This window comes from Zootoca vivipara, chromosome 3 (assembly GCF_965207765.1).
Source record: "Zootoca vivipara chromosome 3, rZooViv2.hap1.1, whole genome shotgun sequence".
Taxonomy (NCBI): domain Eukaryota; kingdom Metazoa; phylum Chordata; class Lepidosauria; order Squamata; family Lacertidae; genus Zootoca; species Zootoca vivipara.
In genome coordinates, this window is record NC_142586.1 from 113,517,642 (window position 1) to 113,539,706 (window position 22,065).

The 22,065-nt window shown below is 48.5% G+C and overlaps 1 long non-coding RNA gene across 1 annotated transcript; it reads left to right on the forward strand.

The window, feature by feature from the left end:
- The first annotated feature begins 245 nt into the window (after nucleotides 1-245).
- Nucleotides 246-12,020, forward strand: LOC148686442 (uncharacterized). Its single transcript, XR_015949222.1, has 3 exons — nucleotides 246-491; nucleotides 2,264-2,389; nucleotides 9,403-12,020. It is a non-coding gene; the product is annotated as an uncharacterized LOC148686442 (long non-coding RNA).
- The last annotated feature ends 10,045 nt before the right edge of the window (nucleotides 12,021-22,065 follow it).

The following is a 22,065-nucleotide window of genomic DNA, read 5'->3' on the forward strand; positions in this document are numbered from 1 at the left end:
TGAATAAGCAAACATATGGGGAGCGAGAGGGTGATCAGCAACAGTGCAAATGCAAAGATGACAACTTTGACAAAAGGCCAAAGATTGGGGGCAACATCATAGAGAACTGTGTTGCAAAGTCTGAAGTAATCCTCAAATGCCATATTCATCTTTATTTCACACCATTATCTAGAGAGCTACTTCAAAGACAATGAAACCCGCCCCATTAGGGCAGCCATCTTGGCATCCCAGCTGCATATATAGGCATGAACTCTGTGAAGGCATCACCATTGCCAGTTCATCCTTGTGACTCCTTTCAGCAGCACACAAGAAGTCTTAGAAAACCATGAAGTTTGTCTGTCTTTTCTTCGCTGTGGTCTTCCTTGGCATTGCCCAGTCTGATGAAGCAGATCTGGGCCAAGCCGAGAAACAAGAGGCAGAGGCTTTGGAAGATCTGAGTGGTCCTCAGGATGAAAACCCAGCTGGTTACGATGAAGCTTTGGAGGATGAAGGTAATTGTAATGTACATGGTGGGCGGGACTGCATTTCATTGGGAGGAGTTCACTAACTCAGTTAGAAATACTTCTCCTTGGCTGGATCATGAGCTAATGATCGCATTTTCAATGGTGATTAGTAGGCTGTACATGCTCTTAGGCATGGTCCTCTCGGACATTACATTGAAACTCTCTAATACGTTCTGGAAGGAATACTGAGTTAGACCCAAGTAGTTACCTCCTTTTCCCCAACACTGGAAATTTCTAGCAGGGTCTGGTAAGATGTGAGATGGCCATCTTGTCCTCTGTATCTGGTCATCAAAGATGTACTGCCTTCAAACATGGCTGAAGTCACCGATGATATCTGATTATCAAGGCTATATTTTGTGGTAGAACATCCCACAGATCATCTGATGTCATTATGGGCCCTGGAGTTGGGTCTTCCATGCATTGCACACAGAAAGCTCTCTGCTGCAAAAGAGCCAGGAAGTGCAGTATGACTTTGTGTTGTGGGTTTAAATGTATGACTCCACCTTACTTTTGCCATGCCTTCCCCTCCACACGCAAGTGATGCAGACAGGCAACATGGTGTCGTGGTCACAGTGTTGCATTCAAATCTTCTCTCAGCCATGAAGCTCACTGGCTGACCTTGGGCCAGTCACTCCCCGCCCCCCACTGTAGCCAACCTCAGAGGTTTGTTGTGAGGATAAAAGAGGGGGATCGATCTTGAGCTCCTTGGATGGAAATGGGGGACAGAAATGTCATAGTGAATAATGGGGGGGTAAGGGGGCTTTCCCCTGCTTGCTTCTCTCTTCCTCCACCTTCCATCCATCCCACCAGGCAACTGCTGGCTATGGAGAAACGAAACCCAGAGAAATCAGAAAGGCAAAGTGTGATGAATGAGGAGCTGGCTACTCAATGGGGACTTGTTATTACAGATTATGTTTGTTTCATGCTGACTAGCAATCAGAAAGGCCTCCATTCATCAAATTTCCCATTCATCCCCCAAAGGAATGTCCGCCAACAGTTTCAGGGCCGTCTTAAGCAAACCCGGCACCCTGGTGCGATCCCTCTGGTGCCCCCCTTTCCCAGAGTTGACACCCCCCACTGGCGGTGGCGGCGGGAGCTGCGTGGGGCTCGGCGGCGATGTCTTCGTCGCCTTGCGCTGCCGCCATGGCACCACTGGCCGAGCTGCTGGGTGAGGCGCTAGGGCGCCCAACGGCTTGGCGGTGCCCGTGGCCTCGCTCGTGGGGCTCTACTGCGGCGCCGGCAGCAGCGCAGCCAGAGCCCCCGCGGCAGCAGGAGCCAGAGCCGGAGGTGAGCCGGGCGCGCAGCTGGCCGCTAGCCTGGCCGCCTTCTACATGTGCTTCCAGCCGGCCCGAAGCAAAGCTGGAGCCGGAGCGGCACCGGAGCAGCGGCAGCAGCACCTGGAGATCAGCGCTGGCAAGAAGCCATACGCGCCATGCCGACAAGCGCCGGAAGGTGGGCTCTGCAGACAGAACAGGGTCCTAGTGCCCCTGCTCCGCTTGCTTTGCTCCCTGCTCTCCCGTGAGCGGCGCGGCTGGTGGAGGGAAAAGGGAGGCCACTGCGCAGCTCCCCCACTTGCTGGGGCGCCCCTCAGCGCCTCCTGAGCACCCAGGCGCCATGGTGCACTGCGCCACCGGGGGTCTACCTAGAGCCGGCCCTGAACAGTTTTATGCATGAAGATAACATCATTTCTGCTTTGCGTGAATGCTTCTAGACTTCCATGTAGGAGGTTCCATGTAATAGGAGTGTTTTTCTCTGTGCAGGAAACATGCAACAGAGGAATGGTGCCAGTCAATGTGAGAGTGCCGGTGGAAAATGCTTTTTTGCCTTCTGCCCTCGTGGAACTACGCGCCTTGGAAAATGCAGCCGATTCCGTCTCTGCTGTAAAGGTGAAGTCTGCGTTCCTCATTAAGACATCTCACGTTTGTTAGTAAATGTTAATTACCTGCCTGCACGTAGAATCATAGAAATGTAGAGTTGGAAGGGGCGCCAAGGGTCATCTAGTCCAACCCCCTGCAATGCAGAATTCTCAGCTAAAGCATTTCATTGAGAAATTAAATGGATGACACCCGAATAGTTTGGGTATTGCTTCCCAGTGGTGTACGGTGCCCATTGGGACTGGTAGGGAGGAAAGCAGACAGACCTACAGCGGCTGGCACCAAAGCCAATGGCAGGCAGCCCCAGCTAATTCTTGTTTGGTCCCCATCTTCCTCCTCTCTTGGTTCTACTAGAGCAAAACCAAGCGGGAGGAGGAGGAGGAAGCTGACAGTCAGGGCCAACATCTGGACTGACTGTGTCACAGTGGCCGGAGTGGACTACTTCAGAGTAACGACGCTACGCAGCTCTGCATTTTATTCTTTTATTGGTGCTGCGTATTTACAGTGCTCAAGTCATTGCTATTTACACGGAGCGATGTTGTCAGTCGGTTTCAGAACCTCCTAATGGCTTTTGGCGCGTCTTTCTCCAACACAAAAGCTTTGGCAGACCCATCCTCTTGCCCCTCCTCTTCCTGCGTAATTCTGGAGTTGGGGGGATGGGTCTTCCCCCCTTACTTGCCCCTTCCTGTCCCACCTGGGACCCTGGCTCCTCTACCTTGCCTGAGCCTCGGACACGACTTCCTGCTTCCCCACTGGAATCGGAACTCTCCCTGCTTTCCCCTTTGCTCGGGGACGGGCTTGAACTCAGGAGGGGAGGGACTTCGCGATATCCCCTGTCCCTCACATCCACCCCCCTCCCAAGCTCTCCTTCACCCCTCCCCAGGCCCCCCCCATGTGTCGGTGACGACTGGAAGCCTAAAAACTCGGTGCTCTCCGAGCCCGTTGGTGTGAACACCTCCCCCCAGTCCTGCGAGCCCCCCCCTTCCGCCTGGGAGGACGGGAATCCCAAAAAGTCCGTGGCGTCAGAGCTGGTGGGGGTAAAAATGTTTTGCCAATCTGCTCCTTCCTCTGACTGGGTGGATCTTGGCGACACCCATACCTCATCCTCTGGTTCCTCAAACTCCGCTTCCCAGCGCCATGGGGAGCTGTTCTCCCGTGCCTCCTCCTCCTCCCCCTCCCTTTCCATGTGCCAGGGCTTGGGTCTGTGGGGAAAGAGGGCGTGAAATTCTTCCACCAAGAATTCCTCCTGTATCTGAGTGGCGGGGACCCATTCATTCTGGGACGGTGGAGCATCCTCCCATGCCATGAGGTACTCCAGGCCCCCCACCCCCCACCTTGAATCCAGGATGGCCGTGGCCTCATTGAGTTGCTCCCTGCTTTCCCTCTCCCCCCCTCCCTCGGGGGTTTGTTCGCTGTCTCTGAGCCTGCTGCTTTCCCTGTACGGCGACAGCAGCGATCTATGAAACACTGGATGCACCCTCATGTCCTCTGGCAGTGCCAGCCTGTATGCCACCGGGTTGACCTGTTGCGTGACCGTGAAGGGGCCCAGCCATTTGGGTGCCAGCTTTTTGCACCTCCCTCTGGTGGGAAGGCCCTCCGAGGACAACCACACCTTGTCCCCCACCCTGATGACCTCCCCTTGTCGCCTGTGGCGATCTGCCCCCTTTTTGTACGCTTCCTTGGCCCTCTCCAAGTGTTCTCTGAGCTGCTGGTGCACCGTCTCCAGTTCCTCTGCCCAATCCTCAGCCTGTGGGCCCTCCTCCTCCTCCTCCCTCTCCCTCTCTGGGAAAGATCTGAGGTCGCGCCCGTAAGTGGCCTTAAAGGGCGACACCCCTGTGGAGACGTGCACTGCATTGTTGTAGGCAAATTCTGCTAGCGGCAAGCGATCCACCCAGTCCGTTTGCCGCTGGCTGACGTAGCATCTCAGGTACTGCTGCAGAATGGCGTTGACCCTCTCCGCTTGTCCGTTGGTCTGCGGGTGTCTAGCCGTCGACAAGCTGACCTCCACCTGCAGGAGGTTCATGAGCCGCCGCCAGAACCTGGAAACAAATTGGCGGCCACGATCCGAAATAACCCTTAAAGGTAATCCATGCAGTCTGAAAATGTGATCAACAAACAGTTTGGCTGTCTCTTCTGCCGAGACTGCCCTGGCACACGGTATAAAGTGACACATTTTGGACATGAGGTCCACCACCACCAACACTGCAGTCTTACCCCTGGACGAAGGCAGATCTGTGATGAAGTCCATGGACACCACTTCCCACGGCCTGTGTGGTGTGGCTAAGGGCTCCAGCAACCCTGGTGGCGCTGCTCTGACCACCTTCGCCCGCTGGCAGGTGGTACAGCCCCTTACATAGTCTCGAACATCTTCCCTCACCCCTGGCCACCAGAAGTGTCTCATGACTAGGTGAGTGGTCTTGTCCCTTCCAAAATGCCCCGCTGTAGGGTTGTCGTGCATCTGCTTGAGGACCGTACGTCGAAGCTGGGTGGTGGGTAGGTACAGCGCACCCTTGTAGAAAAGCAGCCCTCTGCGTTCTGCAAAGTCTTTTGCCTGCTCCCTCCCCCCTCTCAGTTCTCTGAAGATGCGGTTGGCAAATTCATCCGCTGCCGTCAGTGCTGTGAGTTCTGCCTCGCTCACCACTGCTGCTCCGCAGGACCATGCCGACGGGGGGAAAATGTGCCTTGGGGCTGGTGGCGCCTCCTCCTCCATGTACTCTGGCTTGCGGGAGAGGGCATCCGCCCTGACATTCTGCTCTCCTGGGATGTAGTGTATGGAGAAGTTGAAGTTCGAGAAGAACTCCGCCCACCGTATCTGCCGCTGGTTGAGCACCCTGGCAGTTCTCCAGAACTCCAGGTTCTTGTGGTCTGTGCACACCTGGATGGGGTGCTTGGCGCCCACCAGGAAGTGTCTCCAGTGCTGGAACGCCGCGTGGATCGCAAGAAGTTCCCGATCAAAAACTGTGTAGTTTCGCTCGGGCTGGGTCAACTTCCTGGAGAAGAAGGCACAGGGTCTCCACTCTCTGTTGGCGTCCAGTTGCAACAAAATGGCGCCCACAGCCTTATCAGAAGCATCTGTTTCAATGCGTAGGGGCGCGTCCTGAACCACGTGGAACAGGTTCTGGTCTGAGGCGAACACCCTCTTGAGGCTTTCGAACGCTGCTTGCGCCTCTGGTGTCCACCTGAACTTCTGCTTGCCTCTCAGGCAGTCAGTGATGGGAGCCGTAACTCGAGAGAAGTTCTTGATGAACTTCCTGTAGAAGTTGGCAAAGCCTAGTAGGCGTTGGGCATCTTTGCGCGTCCTGGGGCTGTGCCAGTCCAGGATGGTCTGCACCTTGTCCTTGTCCATTGCCAGCCCCTTGTCTGACAGCTTGTAGCCCAGGAAGTCCACCTCCTTGGTGTGAAACTTGCACTTCTCCAGCTTCACATACAGGTGGTTCTCCTTCAGGCGCTGTAACACCTCCCTGACGTCCTTCACGTGCTGCACCGGGTCGTTGGAGTAAATAAGGATGTCATCCAGAAAGACCAAGCATTTCCTGAAGAGTAGGGACCCCAGGACGTGGTGCATGAAGGCCTGGAAGCATGCTGAGCCCCCTTGCAACCCGAAGGGCATCACCAGATATTCAAAAGAGCCCAGAGGCGTGAACATCGTGGTTTTCCACTCATCGCCTTCCCGGATCCTGATCAAGTTGTACGCCCCCCTCAGGTCTAGCTTGGTGAAAATCTTGCCTCTGCGTGCCGCTGTCAGGAGATCATCCACTCTGGGCATGGGGAAAGCCACTGGCTCTGTCACCGAATTCAGCCGTCTAAAATCCACCACAAGACGGCGCTGTTGCGTGTCTTTCTTGTCCACCCAGAAGACCGGGCTGCCCCCTGCTGCCTTGCTTTCTCTGATGAACCCCCGCTTGAGGTTCTTGTCGATAAAAGCGCGCAGATCCTCCAGTTCCTGGTCTGACATGGCGTACAGCTTGGCTGGGGGTATAGTTGCCCCAGGCACCAGGTTGATCTGGCAGTCAAAAGGCCTGTGTGGGGGCAGGTGGTCGGACTCCGCTTCACTGAAGACCTCCTGCAGGTCCCAGTATGGTTTGGGTATCGCCTCACCCCCTTTGACGTGCATGGTGGCCACCGTGGCTATCGGAGGCCCCTCCCCTGGTTGGTGCTGCATGCAATGTTCCAGGCAAAAGTCCGATCCAAAAGTGATGCATCTCTGATGCCAACTTATGGAGGGGTCGTGGCGCGCCAGCCAGCTCATGCCCAAAACGATTGGGGGGTCTGAGATGGTGGTGACGTTGAATGCCAGTGTCTCTGAGTGCCTTCCAACCGTCATTCTCATGGGGGGGGTTTGATGAGTGATGGCCCCTCCCAGCAGCTCTCTGCCGTCAATGGTTGCCACGTGCAGAGGAAAATCCAGCTGCAGAAGCTGGATCTGGTGCTCTTCTGCAAAGTTTCTCGAGAAGAAGTTGGCTGAGGCACCACTGTCAATTAGGGCGAGGACCGTCAATGGATAGCCATTTGGGAGCGTGAGCGTCACTTCTAGAACCACTCCTGCTCTGGGAGGGGTGGGCTGGCTCTGCTCCTCTCTGTGCGGGTGGGTGGGCTGGGGCTGTTGTCTGCTGACTGTGCCTGGCTGCCGCCCCTTGTCTCCTGCAGCCAGGCTTTCCCGTTTCCCTGCTGTGGTGCTGCGTCAGTGGGGGAGGGCACAACCGTTCCCGCCTTTCCTTGCCACTCCCTGCGATGTGGGCAGTCTCTGACGAGATGCTGGGGGGAGTTGCAGAGAAAGCAATTCCCACCCCTTCCCTCCTTGCGTCTTGGCGCCGCTGGGGTTTGAAAAGCCCGCGCGCGCGCGCTATCAATCTGCATGGGTTCCTGGTCCTGACTGGCCCCAGGCGTGGCTTGAAAGGGTTGTTGAGGGAGTGGCTTCTCCTGCGACCGTGGGAACCAAGCCCGCTTTGCGCGCGTTGCTTGCTTGTCGCTCCATCTGGATTCCTGCCTCACCCCCACCGCCAGAGCCGCTTTGCTCAGTTGATCCATATTACTGGGCTTTGGACCTCTCGAGAGCTCATCCTTCACCTCCTCATGCAACCCCAAGTAAAACGCCGCTTGCATTGGGGCAGACTCCAGATCCCACCCCAATCTGTGCACCAGCATGGTGAATTTCGCCCAATACGCGCGAACTGTCATATTTCCTTGGCGTAAATTATGAAGTTCCTCCTTAGTCTGGTCCATATGACTATCGGACGAATACATCGTTTTCAAACCTTCTAGAAATAGTTTGACATTCTTCATGCAAGGATTCCTTGTTGCAATTAACGGTCTTAGCCACTCCCTGGCCGCCCCTGTAAGGTGCTCCACAATAAACGCTACTCTGTGCTCATCATCAGGGAACTCATCGTGGTGCAGCTCAAGAGCATACACAATCTCAGTCTCAAAGCCCTGAAACTCCTTCGGGTCTCCATTGAACTTGCTTACTAGGGTCCCGGCTCTCCTTCCTGGCAGCACTTGGACTTGGGGTGCCCCTCCCGCCTTGTTTTTCTCTGCATCCAGCTTGTTTTGGAGGTCTACCGCCACCGCCCTTAAATGCTGCTCTTTTTCCTGGAGCTCTCTCACCTGTTCCGCAAGTTGTAGCCGGTCGTCCTGGACCTTCTTAGTCTCCTCTTTAGCTGCCTTCAATTCTCCCTGCGCCTGCAGCGACAGCTGTTGCAGTTCTAGCTGGGCTTGCTCAGCGATCTGCCGCCACTTCTCCGCCTCTGACACGCTCATCCCGGCAACTCCAAAGTAGCCCAAAAATGATTAGGAGGTTGCTGTCACAGTGGCCGGAGTGGACTACTTCAGAGTAACGACGCTACGCAGCTCTGCATTTTATTCTTTTATTGGTGCTGCGTATTTACAGTGCTCAAGTCATTGCTATTTACACGGAGCGATGTTGTCAGTCGGTTTCAGAACCTCCTAATGGCTTTTGGCGCGTCTTTCTCCAACACAAAAGCTTTGGCAGACCCATCCTCTTGCCCCTCCTCTTCCTGCGTAATTCTGGAGTTGGGGGGATGGGTCTTCCCCCCTTACTTGCCCCTTCCTGTCCCACCTGGGACCCTGGCTCCTCTACCTTGCCTGAGCCTCGGACACGACTTCCTGCTTCCCCACTGGAATCGGAACTCTCCCTGCTTTCCCCTTTGCTCGGGGACGGGCTTGAACTCAGGAGGGGAGGGACTTCGCGATATCCCCTGTCCCTCACAGACTGCAAGGAAGAAGGTAGGGCAGGTGGCATGAAGGCTGATTGAAGTCTGACTGAGGCTTGTGAGGAATGTCAGCCTTCTCTCATTCTGCCTGAAATAGACTCTGGCTTTTGACATCTGATATGTTCCTTCTCTTCATTTTTGTGGTCATAAGTTGTTTTAAAATGCTTTTAACACTGAGTGTTTATTCATGCTTCCTCAAACAGAGCAAATGGCAATTTGGGTTTTCTCCAGGCTGACACCTGATCTGATTGCACCAAAGAGTGGGTTGTCCCTGGGAAAGGAGCGGGGCAAGGGGAAAACCATGTGGACCCATGCCTAGAAAGTGTAGGTCAAGCAGAAAGCTGCTCAAACCCACACTTCCTAGGCATGGGACAAGCGCAAGTGTGGTTGAGCCCTAAGTGTTGGTTGCTGTAACTCGCCCTTGGACCATTGGGTGAAGGGCAGCTATTTAATTACAGGATGTTCTCTGATGTTATTTAGACCCATTGATTTCAATGGGCCTGCTATAAGCATGACTGCTGGAATGGATCCAGCACATATATGTAACACTATATACAACGACCCTCCAGATATGAACTTAATTTGTTCCAGGGGTCTGTTTGCACCCCGAAAATTACGTAAATAGAGGCACACTTCTGCACACACCCACAGGAAACCCAAAGTATACACTTCTGGGTTTCCCATTGCCATAACCCGAAGATTTTATATCCAGAGGGATACATAAGTAGAGGTATGACTGTATTCTCAATATGTGTGGTCATGAATAAAACCATCTCTTCTTCCCCTTTTCTTTAGCATAATGAAGTAACTTGGAGGGATTTCAAAGCTGGACCGTTGTTTGATCATCAGCAGAAGGAATTTAATATCAAGTAATCATCTCTGTTAATTTGGTCTCCAGGGAATCTGGCATGGCATGAGTCTATCCCTTGCTAAGTCAAGAATCTCTTCCTTCCTTTCAGCTATTACTACTACTAATAAACAATCAACAGAAACATTTTTAGCACATGTGCTTTCTTATTCCTTAATTTAAAAAAACACAACTCATTACCCTAACAGATCTAGTTATGCATACTTCTGGCCAGACTAAAAGCCAACTAACCAACCAAAACACCACTCCAGAACAAGAACTCCCAACAGTATGATTTTGGCAAAAAATCAGAATCTCTGGGCCAGTTCCTGGCTCCCCACAAAATTAGTGCTCAGCTCCCTGAAATAGGTAACTCAAAAAGCCCATATTGCATATGGAGGGTGGGGGAAGGAGTAAAAACGGGGTGATTCAAAGTGCTTTGGAAAGAAGCTGTCTATTTAAGCCTGGCTGAATCCCCTTGAGAGATTGGCTGACTTAGAATCATAGAATTGTAGAGGAGGGAGGTACCCTGGGGGATATCTAGTCCAACCCCCTAGGACTCCCTAGGTCAGTGATGGCAAACCTTTTAGAGACCAAGTGCCCAAACTGCAACCCAAAACCAACTTATTTATTGCAAAGTGCCAACACAGCAATTTAACCTGAATACCGAGGTTTTAGTTTAGAAGGGAAGGTCGGCGCATCCATGTGGAGAGAGAGTGGAGCAATACAGTGGTACCTTGGTTTTTGAACAGCTTAGTTCTCGAACTACTTGGAACCTGAACTCCTCAAACCCGGAAATGAGTGTTGTGGTTTTTGAACTTTTTTTTCAGAAGCAGAATGTGCTCTGTTCTTAGTATAACTTTCATTTTGATTGCCACACTTCCATGTTCAGCTTGCAGGAGAGCAGAAGCTGGATCGGGGCTGCTCAGCTGGGGAGGTGCAGGCTCTGTCACACTTTCCACTGAGGGGTTTGCGGCTTAAGAGGGAAGTTTAAAGGAGCCCCCACCTCCACATCAGATCCCCTGCCACCCCATGAAGGCAGCCAGGCTGAATAGTTGCTGAGGTTGGGGAAGGTGGAAGCAACCCGGAAGCTGCATCTGAGAGCCCCTGCACCACCTCACAGCAGCCAGGGGCTCCTCAGCTGTCCTGCCCAATCTGCACCTACTTGCACGCAAGCAGGAGCAGGGCAGGGATCTCTCAGAAGTGCAGGTTTTGTTCTTCCCAGATGAGAGATCCCCACACAAGTGCATAGCGCTGCACCGTCCCCACCATAGCTGCCAAGTCTCCCGTTACAAAATACGGGATCAGCAGTGCCGGCACCGGAAGTGGCTTCTACGCAACTTCCGGTGCCGGCGCTGCCCGATTTTTGGCGCTGCAGACATTTTGGAAATGGGCAGAGTGACTTCCTGTGCCGCTCTGCCCATTTCCAAAATGTCCACAGCGTCAGAAACATGCGCAGAAGGAGCCTCCCCTGGCCGGAAAGAAATCCGGAGTATTTACGGGATTTTTTAAAATCCGGGCTGCCAGCGGGAAACGGCTTTAAAAGTGGGGGTTTCCTGGGGAAAACGGGAGACTGGGCAGCTATGCTCCCCACCCACAGCGGAGGCTCCCCAAGGGAAAATGTGTGCCCTGTAGGTTGTGGCTCCATTGTTTGCACACACACCCTGACGCCCATCCGAGGCGCTTCTACTGGGACACAAGTTAAGTGGAGGACTCGACTCGCACCATCGCAGAACCTTGTCTGTCATCAGAGGCGGGTTGGTTTCCCCTGTGCTGCCCCACATCCAACAGAATAAACCTTCAGAAAGGAGTTCCTGCCATGGGTATTTTAATGAGCTGAGGTAATGAGGGTTGAGAAGAGTTTGTGTATGCATTCAACAGGGCTTAGTTTATTTTTTGGTTGCTATTTTTTCTCGTTGTTAATATTGCTTTATTGGTTATGAATGCTGTAGTACTTTGTGAATCCCATAACATGACTTCTGCTGTGATTGTGCTGCTTTGCTTTCTGTTGTTGTTTTGTTAATGGTGTTTTACAGACTAATTGTTTTACTGATGATTTTGTTCATCATTCTATATGATTTGTGATGTTCTGTTCTGTTATTGTTATTTGCTCTTTGGAAGCTGCTTTGAGATTCATGTGGATGAAAAGTAAGTGGCATAGAAATATAATAAATCAAATCAAATGAAGAAATCGAGAAAATCGAGACTCGGGGCACTGGGAGAGTTTGTAGTAGTAGTTACAGCAGCAGTGGTAGTTCAGTGCTAGTGATAACTATGTGTGATTGAGTGCTTTGAGGAAGAATGAATTGGATGCAATCTCAATTTTAATTGAAAAGGAATGATTCATTCATCTTGATTGGTTTCTTCCTCTGTTCCGATCATATGCTCTTAGTCTTTCTTGCCTCTTTCTTGCGCATGCTCTCTACTGAAAATGCACACAGCAGGACATAGTTGCAAAGCATCGTCCAACAGACTTCTCATAGCGACCGCACTTGTCACGGCATCTCCCCCCCCCCATAGAATTGCAGACGATGGGATTGCTTGGGAGGGGAACTTCTACAGGGGGTTACAGGTAGGTAGCCGTGTTGGTCTGGATCGAAGTAAAATAAAAAAAATTCCTTCAGTAGCACCTTAAAGACCAACTAAGTTTTTATTTTGGTATGAGCTTTCGTGTGCATGCACACTTCTTCAGATACAGTGAAATGGAAGTTTCCAGGCACTTATGTAGAGAAGGGGTGGGGAGGGGTGGGGATGGGGAGGGGGGATCACTCAGAAGGGTGGTGGAAATGGGTGATTGACTGACTGATAGCTGTTGATGACCGCAAACGACTGCAAATGGTTTTGCATGAAAAAGCAAGGGTTGAGATGGCTGAAGATCGCTTATCATGTATAATGATAATCATGTATAATGAGATAAGAATCCGATATCTCTGTTCAAACCAGGTCCCTCCATGGTTTTGAGCTTGGTGATAAGTTGCAATTCAGCAACTTCTCTTTCCAGTCTATTTCTGAAATTCTTTTGTAGTAAGACAGCTACTTTGAGATCTTGTATAGAATGTCCTGGGAGATTGAAGTGTTCTCCTACTGGTTTTTCTGTCTTCTGGTTCCTGATGTCAGATTTATGTCCATTTATCCTTTGGCGTAGGGTTTGGCCTGTTTGTCCAATATAGAGAGCTGAAGGGCACTGTTGGCATTTGATGGCATACACAATGTTAGAGGATGAGCAATTAAATAGTCCTGAGATGGTATGTTGGATGTTGTTGGGGCCAGTAATGGTGTTGTCTGGGTGTATGTGGCAGAAAAGTTGGCATCTGGGTTTATTGCAGGCTCTGGTACCAGTGTCCATGTTAAGTCTGGTGGTTGTATTATTGTGGGTGAGGAGTTGTTTAAGATTGGGTGGCTGTCTGTAGGCAATGAAAGGTCTTCCTCCCAGAGCTTGAGAAAGGGAGCTGTCATTGTCCAGGAGAGGCTGTAGATCTCTGATGATGCGTTGTACTGTTTTAGCTTGGGAGCTGTATGTGATGACTAGTGGTGTTCTGTTATTTTCTTTTTTGGGTCTGTCTTGCAGCAGGTTCTCTCTAGGTATCTGTCTGGCTCTGTTGATCTGTTGTTTAACTTCATCAGGTGGATATTTTAGTTCTAAAAAGGTTTGCTGTAGATCTCTTAGGTGAGATTCTCTGTCTGTAGAGTTGGAACAGATGCGGTTGTAACGTAAGGCCTGGCTGTATACGATGGATTGTTTGGTATGTTTGGGATGGTAGCTAGAAGCATGTAGATATGTTTGTCGGTCAGTTGGTTTTCTGTATAAGGTGGTGTCTATATGTCCATCCTGTATTTTTATAGTAGTGTCCAAAAAATGTATTTCTTGCATAGATTGGTTCATTGTTAGGTTGATGGTGGGGTGAAAGTCATTGAATGTCTGGTGGAAGGTTTCCAGGGTCTGTTGTCCATGTGTCCAGATAATAAAAATATCGTCAATGTATCACAGGTACAGGAGAGGTTTGAGTGGGTAGGAGTTAAGGAAACGTTGTTCTAAATCTGCCATGAAGATGTTGGCATACTGTGGGGCCATGCGGGTGCCCATGGCTGTGCCGCTGATCTGGAGGAACAGGTCATCACCAAATTTGAAGTGGTTGTGGGTAAGGACAAAGTGGCAGAGTTTGGTAGCAAAGTCCGCTGTGGTTTTATCTGAAATGGTGTTCCTTATGGCTTGTAAACCATCATTGTGTGGGATGTTGGTATATAGAGATTCCACATCCATAGTGGCTAGTATAGTATTGTTAGGAAGATTGTTCAAAGATTGTATTTTCCTCAGAAAATCTGTGGTGTCACGTACGTAGCTGGGAGCACTGATAGCATATGGTTTCAGAACAGAGTCCATATAGCCGGAAACACCCACTGTAATGGTGCCAATACCTGAGATGATGGGGCGTCCTGGGTTTCCTGGTTTGTGTATTTTGGGTAGAAGATAGAAAGTTCCTGGCCGAGGTTCCGCTGGTGTGTTTGTGGAGAATCTGTTCTTGGATGTGTAGGGGTAGCTCCTTAATAATCTTGTTCAGTTCTTTTTTGTATGCTTGTGTGGGGTCTGAGTCCAATTTCATGTAAAAGGAAAAATTGGAAAGTTGTCTGTGGGCCTCCTGAATGTAATCAGTTTTGTTCATGATGACGACAGCTCCACCCTCGTCCGCCTCTTTAATTATAATGTCTGGGTTGTTCCTGATATTTTCTATGGCTCTCCTTTCAGCATGGCTTAGATTTTGTTGTAAGTGATGGTGTTTTCTGGTCACATCCGTTTGGATTCTGTGGTGGAAGCAGTCGATGTACAGATCTAGTGTGGTATTGCGTCCATCAGGAGGGGTCCACGTGGAGTCCCTTTTTGTGTAACATCTTTTTGGTGGTAGTTGGTGGTCAATGTTCTGATCATTAATGTGTTTGGAGGGTGGTGGTTGTTCCCCAGTAAGTTGAGAGGTGTTGTGTTGTGGGGATGGAGCCACCTGGGATGAATAAAGACATAGGATTCTTATCTCATTATGCATGATCAAGCTTTCTTTAGTGCCTCAGCCCTTGCTTTTCCCCCGCAGGACCAATTGCAGCCATCAGCAGTCGTTAACAGCCATCTACAGGTTTACCACTCCCATCAGCCCATCACCCATTCTCCCCCACGCACACCCACCCTCTGTATATACATTAGGGTCTGACGCTTCTGTTTCAAGAGTCTCCATACCAATCATTGGAGACTGCACTTTTTACTTCTCTTAATTGAGAGAATGCCTTGTAGAATTTTGAGCATAACTTTGCTAGCGTGTGAAATAAGCGCAATTGTGCGGTGGTTGGAGCATTCTTTGGCACTGCCCTTCTTTGGGATTGGGATGTTGACTGATCTTCTCCAATCCTCGGCCACTGCTGAGTTTTCCAAACTTGCTGGCATATTGAGTGTAGCACCTTGACAGCATCATGTTTTAAAATTTTATATAGTTCAGCTGGAATATCATCACTTCCACTGGCCTTGTTATTAGCAGTGCTTTCTAAGGCCCATTTGACTTCACTCTCCAGGATGTCTGGCTCAAGGTCAGCAACCACACTACCTGGGGTGTACGAGACCTCCATATCTTTCTGGTATAATTGCTCTGTGTATTCTTGCCACCTCTTCTTGATGTCTTCTGCTTCTGTTAGGTCCTTTCCACTTTTGTCCTTTATTATGGTAATCTTTGTATGAAATATTCTTTCCATATCTCCAATTTTCTTGAACAGAACTCTGGTTTTTCCCATTCTGTTGTTTCCCTCTATTTCTTTGCATTGTTGGTTTAAGAAGGCCCTCTTGTCTCTCCTTGCTATTTTTTTGGAAATCTGCATTCAATTTCCTGTATCTTTCACTATCTCCCTCGCATTTTGCTTGCCTTGTCTCTCCCACTATTTTTAAGGCCTCATTGGACAGCCACTTTGCTTTCTTGGATTTCCTTTTCATTGGGATGGTTTTCGTTGCTGCCTCCTGTATAATGTTATGAGCCTCCATCCACAGTTCCTCAGGGACTCTGTCCACCAAAGCTAAATTCTTATACCTGTTCCTCACTTCCACTGTGTATTCATAACACTGCGGGTTACTGTACTAGAGGTCAATTAGTTTCTTTCTGTGTTATATGTAGCTACAAATTTGATGAATGGATGACCTCCTCAAAGGTCATTCTATACCTCCATGCAGGCAATCCCATCTATCTGGGATTCATGCATAGAATGTCCAGTAGAATCAGAGACTTGTAAAGAACATGAAAGTTCATGTAGACCAGCCATCTGCCAAGGCAGGAAACCCATTAATATACCATCTGTGATCAGGGGCATAGGAAGGTGGGGGCAGGGGGTGGTTCACACCGAGTTCCATCATGGAGGGGGGTGACAAATTATCAAAGAACAATTACTGCCCTTCTAGGGCGGTTCATAAAAAACTTTTTTTAAAAATAAAATGCCTGCTCCAAAGGTCTTATCTTACTACACTAGGGATTGTATAGCTATATATGAAATTTCATGCATATCAGTTAATATCTTGACCCTCCTCCATGAAAATAGCTGTTTACTTGGCCGTTTTCCTATGTCGTGAAGGCTGAAGTTTTAATTCAGTGGAGAAGGGTCACCATCCCAAAGAGGATAAAATGGGTTGACTTTGGTACTCTTTTGTCATCCCCTGCCCCAATGTCTTTCTAACTGAGCTGGCTCCCTGCATGTAACATAACAGGCACACTGGATAAAGTGTGGCATAGTTTTCTGGCATTTTTCCGCCGTTTACGCCTGAAGGAGTATTTTCATCACACACAAGAACAAGACAAAGTAGAACAAACTACATCCCCACAACACAACACCTCTCAACTTACTGGGGAACAACCATCACCCTCCAAACGCATCAATGAACAGAACATTGACCACCAACTACCACCGAAAAGAAGTTACACAAAAAGGGACTCCACATGGACCCCTCCTGATGGACGCAATACCACACTAGATCTGTACATCGAATGCTTCCGCCACAGAATCCAAACGGATGTGACCAGAAAACACCATCGCTTACTACAAAATCTAAACCATGCTGAAAGGAGAGCCATAGAAAATCTCAGGAACAACCCAGACATTATAATTAAAGAGGCAGACAAGGGTGGAGCTGTCGTCATCATGAACAAAACTGATTACATCCAGGAGGCCCACAGACAACTTTCCAATACTGCCTTTTACATGAAATTGGACTCAGACCCCACACAAGCATACAAAAAAGAACTGAACAAGATTATTAAGGAGCTACCCCTACACATCCAAGAACAGATCCTCACAAACACACCAGCGGAACCTCGGCCAGGAACTTTCTATCTTCTACCCAAAATACACAAACCAGGAAACCCAGGACGCCCCATCATCTCAGGTATTGGCACCATTACAGTGGGTGTTTCCGGCTATATGGACTCTGTTCTGAAACCATATGCTATCAGTGCTCCCAGCTACGTACGTGACACCACAGATTTTCTGAGGAAAATACAATATTTGAACAATCTTCCTAACAATACTATACCAGCCACTATGGATGTGGAATCTCTATATACCAACATCCCACACAATGATGGTTTACAAGCCATAAGGAACACCATTTCAGATAAAACCACAGCGGACTTTGCTACCAAACTCTGCCACTTTGTCCTTACCCACAACCACTTCAAATTTGGTGATGACCTGTTCCTCCAGATCAGCGGCACAGCCATGGGCACCCGCATGGCCCCACGGTATGCCAACATCTTCATGGCAGATTTAGAACAACGTTTCCTTAACTCCTACCCACTCAAACCTCTCCTGTACCTGTGATACATTGACGATATTTTTATTATCTGGACACATGGACAACAGACCCTGGAAACCTTCCACCAGACATTCAATGACTTTCACCCCACCATCAACCTAACAATGAACCAATCTATGCAAGAAATACATTTTTTGGACACTACTATAAAAATACAGGATGGACATATAGACACCACCTTATACAGAAAACCAACTGACCGACAAACATATCTACATGCTTCTAGCTACCATCCCAAACATACCAAACAATCCATCGTATACAGCCAGGCCTTACGTTACAACCGCATCTGTTCCAACTCTACAGACAGAGAATCTCACCTAAGAGATCTACAGCAAACCTTTTTAGAACTAAAATATCCACCTGATGAAGTTAAACAACAGATCAACAGAGCCAGACAGATACCTAGAGAGAACCTGCTGCAAGACAGACCCAAAAAAGAAAATAACAGAACACCACTAGTCATCACATACAGCTCCCAAGCTAAAACAGTACAACGCATCATCAGAGATCTACAGCCTCTCCTGGACAATGACAGCTCCCTTTCTCAAGCTCTGGGAGGAAGACCTTTCATTGCCTACAGACAGCCACCCAATCTTAAACAACTCCTCACCCACAATAATACAACCACCAGACTTAACATGGACACTGGTACCAGAGCCTGCAATAAACCCAGATGCCAACTTTTCTGCCACATACACCCAGACAACACCATTACTGGCCCCAACAACATCCAACATACCATCTCAGGACTATTTAATTGCTCATCCTCTAACATTGTGTATGCCATCAAATGCCAACAGTGCCCTTCAGCTCTCTATATTGGACAAACAGGCCAAACCCTACGCCAAAGGATAAATGGACATAAATCTGACATCAGGAACCAGAAGACAGAAAAACCAGTAGGAGAACACTTCAATCTCCCAGGACATTCTATACAAGATCTCAAAGTAGCTGTCTTACTACAAAAGAATTTCAGAAATAGACTGGAAAGAGAAGTTGCTGAATTGCAACTTATCACCAAGCTCAAAACCATGGAGGGACCTGGTTTGAACAGAGATATCGGATTCTTATCTCATTATACATGATAAGCGATCTTCAGCCATCTCAACCCTTGCTTTTTCATGCAAAACCATTTGCAGTCGTTTGCGGTCATCAACAGCTATCAGTCAGTCAATCACACATTTCCACCACCCTTCTGAGTGATCCCCCCTCCCCACCCCCACCCCTCCCCACCCCTTCTCTACATAAGTGCCTGGAAACTTCCATTTCACTGTATCTGAAGAAGTGTGCATGCACACGAAAGCTCATACCAAAATAAAAACTTAGTTGGTCTTTAAGGTGCTACTGAAGGAATTTTTTTTATTTTACTTCTACAGGGGGGGAAAGGCAAGAGACTTTAACGTGCTTTTCAGGTATCTCGCCCTTTTTTGGCTTAGTAGCTCACTTTAACATAGCAGTCACTGCTTTTCTGTAATAAATAAATGTTTTCCAAAGTAAAGCATGATATATTTAATCTCCATGCATTTCGGCTTTTTTGTTTCTGTTTTGTTTCTCTCACATCCTCACTTTCCACCCCCCCCCTGCAGAAACTAAAGTTCCATTCACCATATTTCTATACTAGTTTGCAAATTTTATTTTTTAAAAGTCCTCATGAAAATCCAGCAACTGTCTCCTAATAAACACATATTTGCAAGCAAAGACAGACATTTTTTTCAAAGCAGTTTTACACAATATGGTACCTATTGCATGCCATTTTAATTAATATGTGCATATTTAGGCATGTGTTGCCCCGGTATTTTATGCAATTCTTTTTTCTTTCTTGCCTAGATCAATATTTTTGTTTTGACAAAAAATGACAACCATCTTTGCATTTTTCTTTATAAACCACACACACACACAAAAACCCAATGCCATACCCCCCTCCAGGCGGAGCAAATTTGTCACACCCCTTCTCCCATGTGGTTTCCTATGGAATTATCCCAAGATGTGTGTAGCTGTTCTTATGGGCTGACTCATTGGGTTACACTTGCCCCAGTCTTCCATCCTGGAACAAAAGTGGGATCTCATTGGATTGCCCCAAAGTGAAGCACTTCAAGGAACTTCAGAGATGAACATGTTTTCAGAACTGTAGACAATGCAAAACTTGTTGTGTTCCTCTTAACACTTCCCGTATAAGGATAATACCCAGGAAGTAGGGGCAGAAATGAAGCAAGACAGAGTTCTGGAAATGTCCAGCTTCTAACCACATGATATTATTATTATTATTATTATTATTATTATTATTATTATTATTATTATTTACAGAACTCTCCAGTTCCCCTTTGGGGCAAGGTTCTTGAAGTCCTCTTGTTCTTGTCTGATCTGTACTTTCTGCTACATCTACTCAAGGAAAGTACGATACTGTAGGTCTCTCTGCTTTCCTCCTTACCAGTCCTAATGGGCATGTAGATATGTTTGTCGGTCAGTTGGTTTTCTGTATAAGGTGGGGTCTATACGTCCATCCTGTATTTTTATAGTAGTGTCCAAAAAATGTATTTCTTGCATAGATTGGTTCATCGTTAGGTTGATGGTGGGGTGAAAGTCAACCCGTGTGGGGTTCCTCTCTGTATAAAGTCTTCAAGCTGTTCCTGTGCGTGCCTGACAAATCTGCCCCATTGTCAAAATTTATCTTTCCCCCCACCTCCAGTCTCCATTGTTGTGTGTCCCGGCTGAGGTGGGAAACAGAAGAAGGATGGCCATCGGTCAGGGATGGTCTAGTTGAGATTCCTGCATTGCCCCAGGGGAGACCACAGGGACCATCCAGTCCACCCCCCTGCCAAGCAAGAAACACTATCAAAGCATTCTTGACAGATGGCTGTCAAGCCTCTGCTTAAAGACCTTCAATGAAAGAGACTCCACCACACTCCTTGGTAGCAAATTCCACTGTCGAACAGCTCTTACTGTCAGGAAGTTCTTCCTAATGTTTAGGTGGAATCTTCTTTCTTGTAGTTTGAATCCATTGCTCCGTGTCTGCTTCTCTGGAGCAGCAGAAAACAACCTTTCTCCCTCCTCTATATGCCATCCTTTTATATATTTGAACATGGCTATCATTTCTTGGGCTCCTTGATCACTGCAGATGGTGACAGCAGTCACGAAATTAAAAGACGCCTGCTTCTTGGGAGAAAAGCAATGACAAACCTAGACAGCATCTTAAAAAGCAGAGACATCACCTTGCCGACAAAGGTCCGTATAGTTAAAGCTATGGTTTCCCAGCAGTGATTTATGGAAGTGAGAGCTGGACCATAAAGAAGGCTGATCACCAAAGAATTGATGCTTTTGAATTATGGAAGAAGAGACTCTTGAGAGTCCCATGGACTGCAAGAAGATCAAACCTATCCATTCTGAAGGAAATCAGCCCTGAGTGCTCACTGGAAGGACAGATCGTGAAGCTGAGGCTCCAATACTTTGGCCACCTCATGAGAAGAGAAGACTCCCTGGAAAAGACCCTGATGTTGGGAATGATGGAGGGCACTAGGAGAAGGGGACGACAAAGGACGAGATGGTTGGACAGTGTTCTCGAAGCTACAAACATGAGTTTGACCAAACTGCAGGAGGCAGTGGAAGACAGGAGTGCCTGGCATGCTATGGTCCATGGGGTCACGAAGAGTCGGAGACGACTAAACAACAACAACAACAATCATATCACCCCTTAACCTTCTCTTCTCCAGGCTAAACATACCCAGCTCCCTAAACCGTTCCTCATAAGGCAGCTTAAGAGTTAATAGCAGGAGCCAGAGAACCAATATATAATTTGAATCACATTATTAGACTTCACGCAGTAGTCGAAATCATAGCCAATGCTACAGCTGAATTGGATGAAACCAGGACAGCTGTCATTCAGTTGAAATTGGGACTGGATTACCTTCTGGCCCACGAGGGAGGGTTCTGTGCCGCCTTGAACCTGACAGGTGGAGCCTGCTGCTTTAATATTTCTGATCATGGTGAAGCCATTCGAAATCTAGCAGCAGAAATAGAAAAGGTAGCCCATATTCCGGTTCAAACATGGAACGGATGGGACATGTCTTGGTGGACCGACTGGCTCCCAAACTTAGGATGGTTCCGAGGAATATTGATGATGTTAACAGGTCCTCTGCTAATCTTACTGCTCATTTGCTTGTGTATCCCCTGCTTCTTGCAATGTTTACAGAATATGATGCATAAGATGGTGTCTCGAATGGTAAGGCCCCAAATTATAGCCCTGGTACGGGAATACCAACCAGTACCATCATGGGACGCGACGGAAGGCTCCGTCGGTCTAAGACAAGAGTTGGGAATTTAGGAAGAGATTTGCTAATTGACTTATTGAGCTAAATTTGACCATATAGTTTGCATGGTCTGCATTGTATAATTCTGACTGTGCGGCTCAGCCCCATATTCCTTAGATGCTTGCTTTTCTCTTTAAATCCATTAAGTGTCTTTCAGTGCCTCTGTGCCTCTGTGCCAAAGTGTAATGTAAGCATAAGGAACAGTGAGACAGGATGCCCTGCTAGCTATCAGTGAATGGGGGGGGGGGCTTAGAGGGGCTTATCAGTGGATGATGCACTTCCAGCTTGACGCACAAACCAGCCTTGCTGAAGGCTGATTAAACCGCTGAAGGCTTTGCTGAGTTTTACATTGTCAGCATGTGTGTATGATAAGGACAGGACACGGATCTTCCTGTATGTGTATTTGTAACCTATGACCCTCTTACGTGTGCACACTTACAGAGTGGATTCCTGAGGAGGGGGAAGGAGCCCAA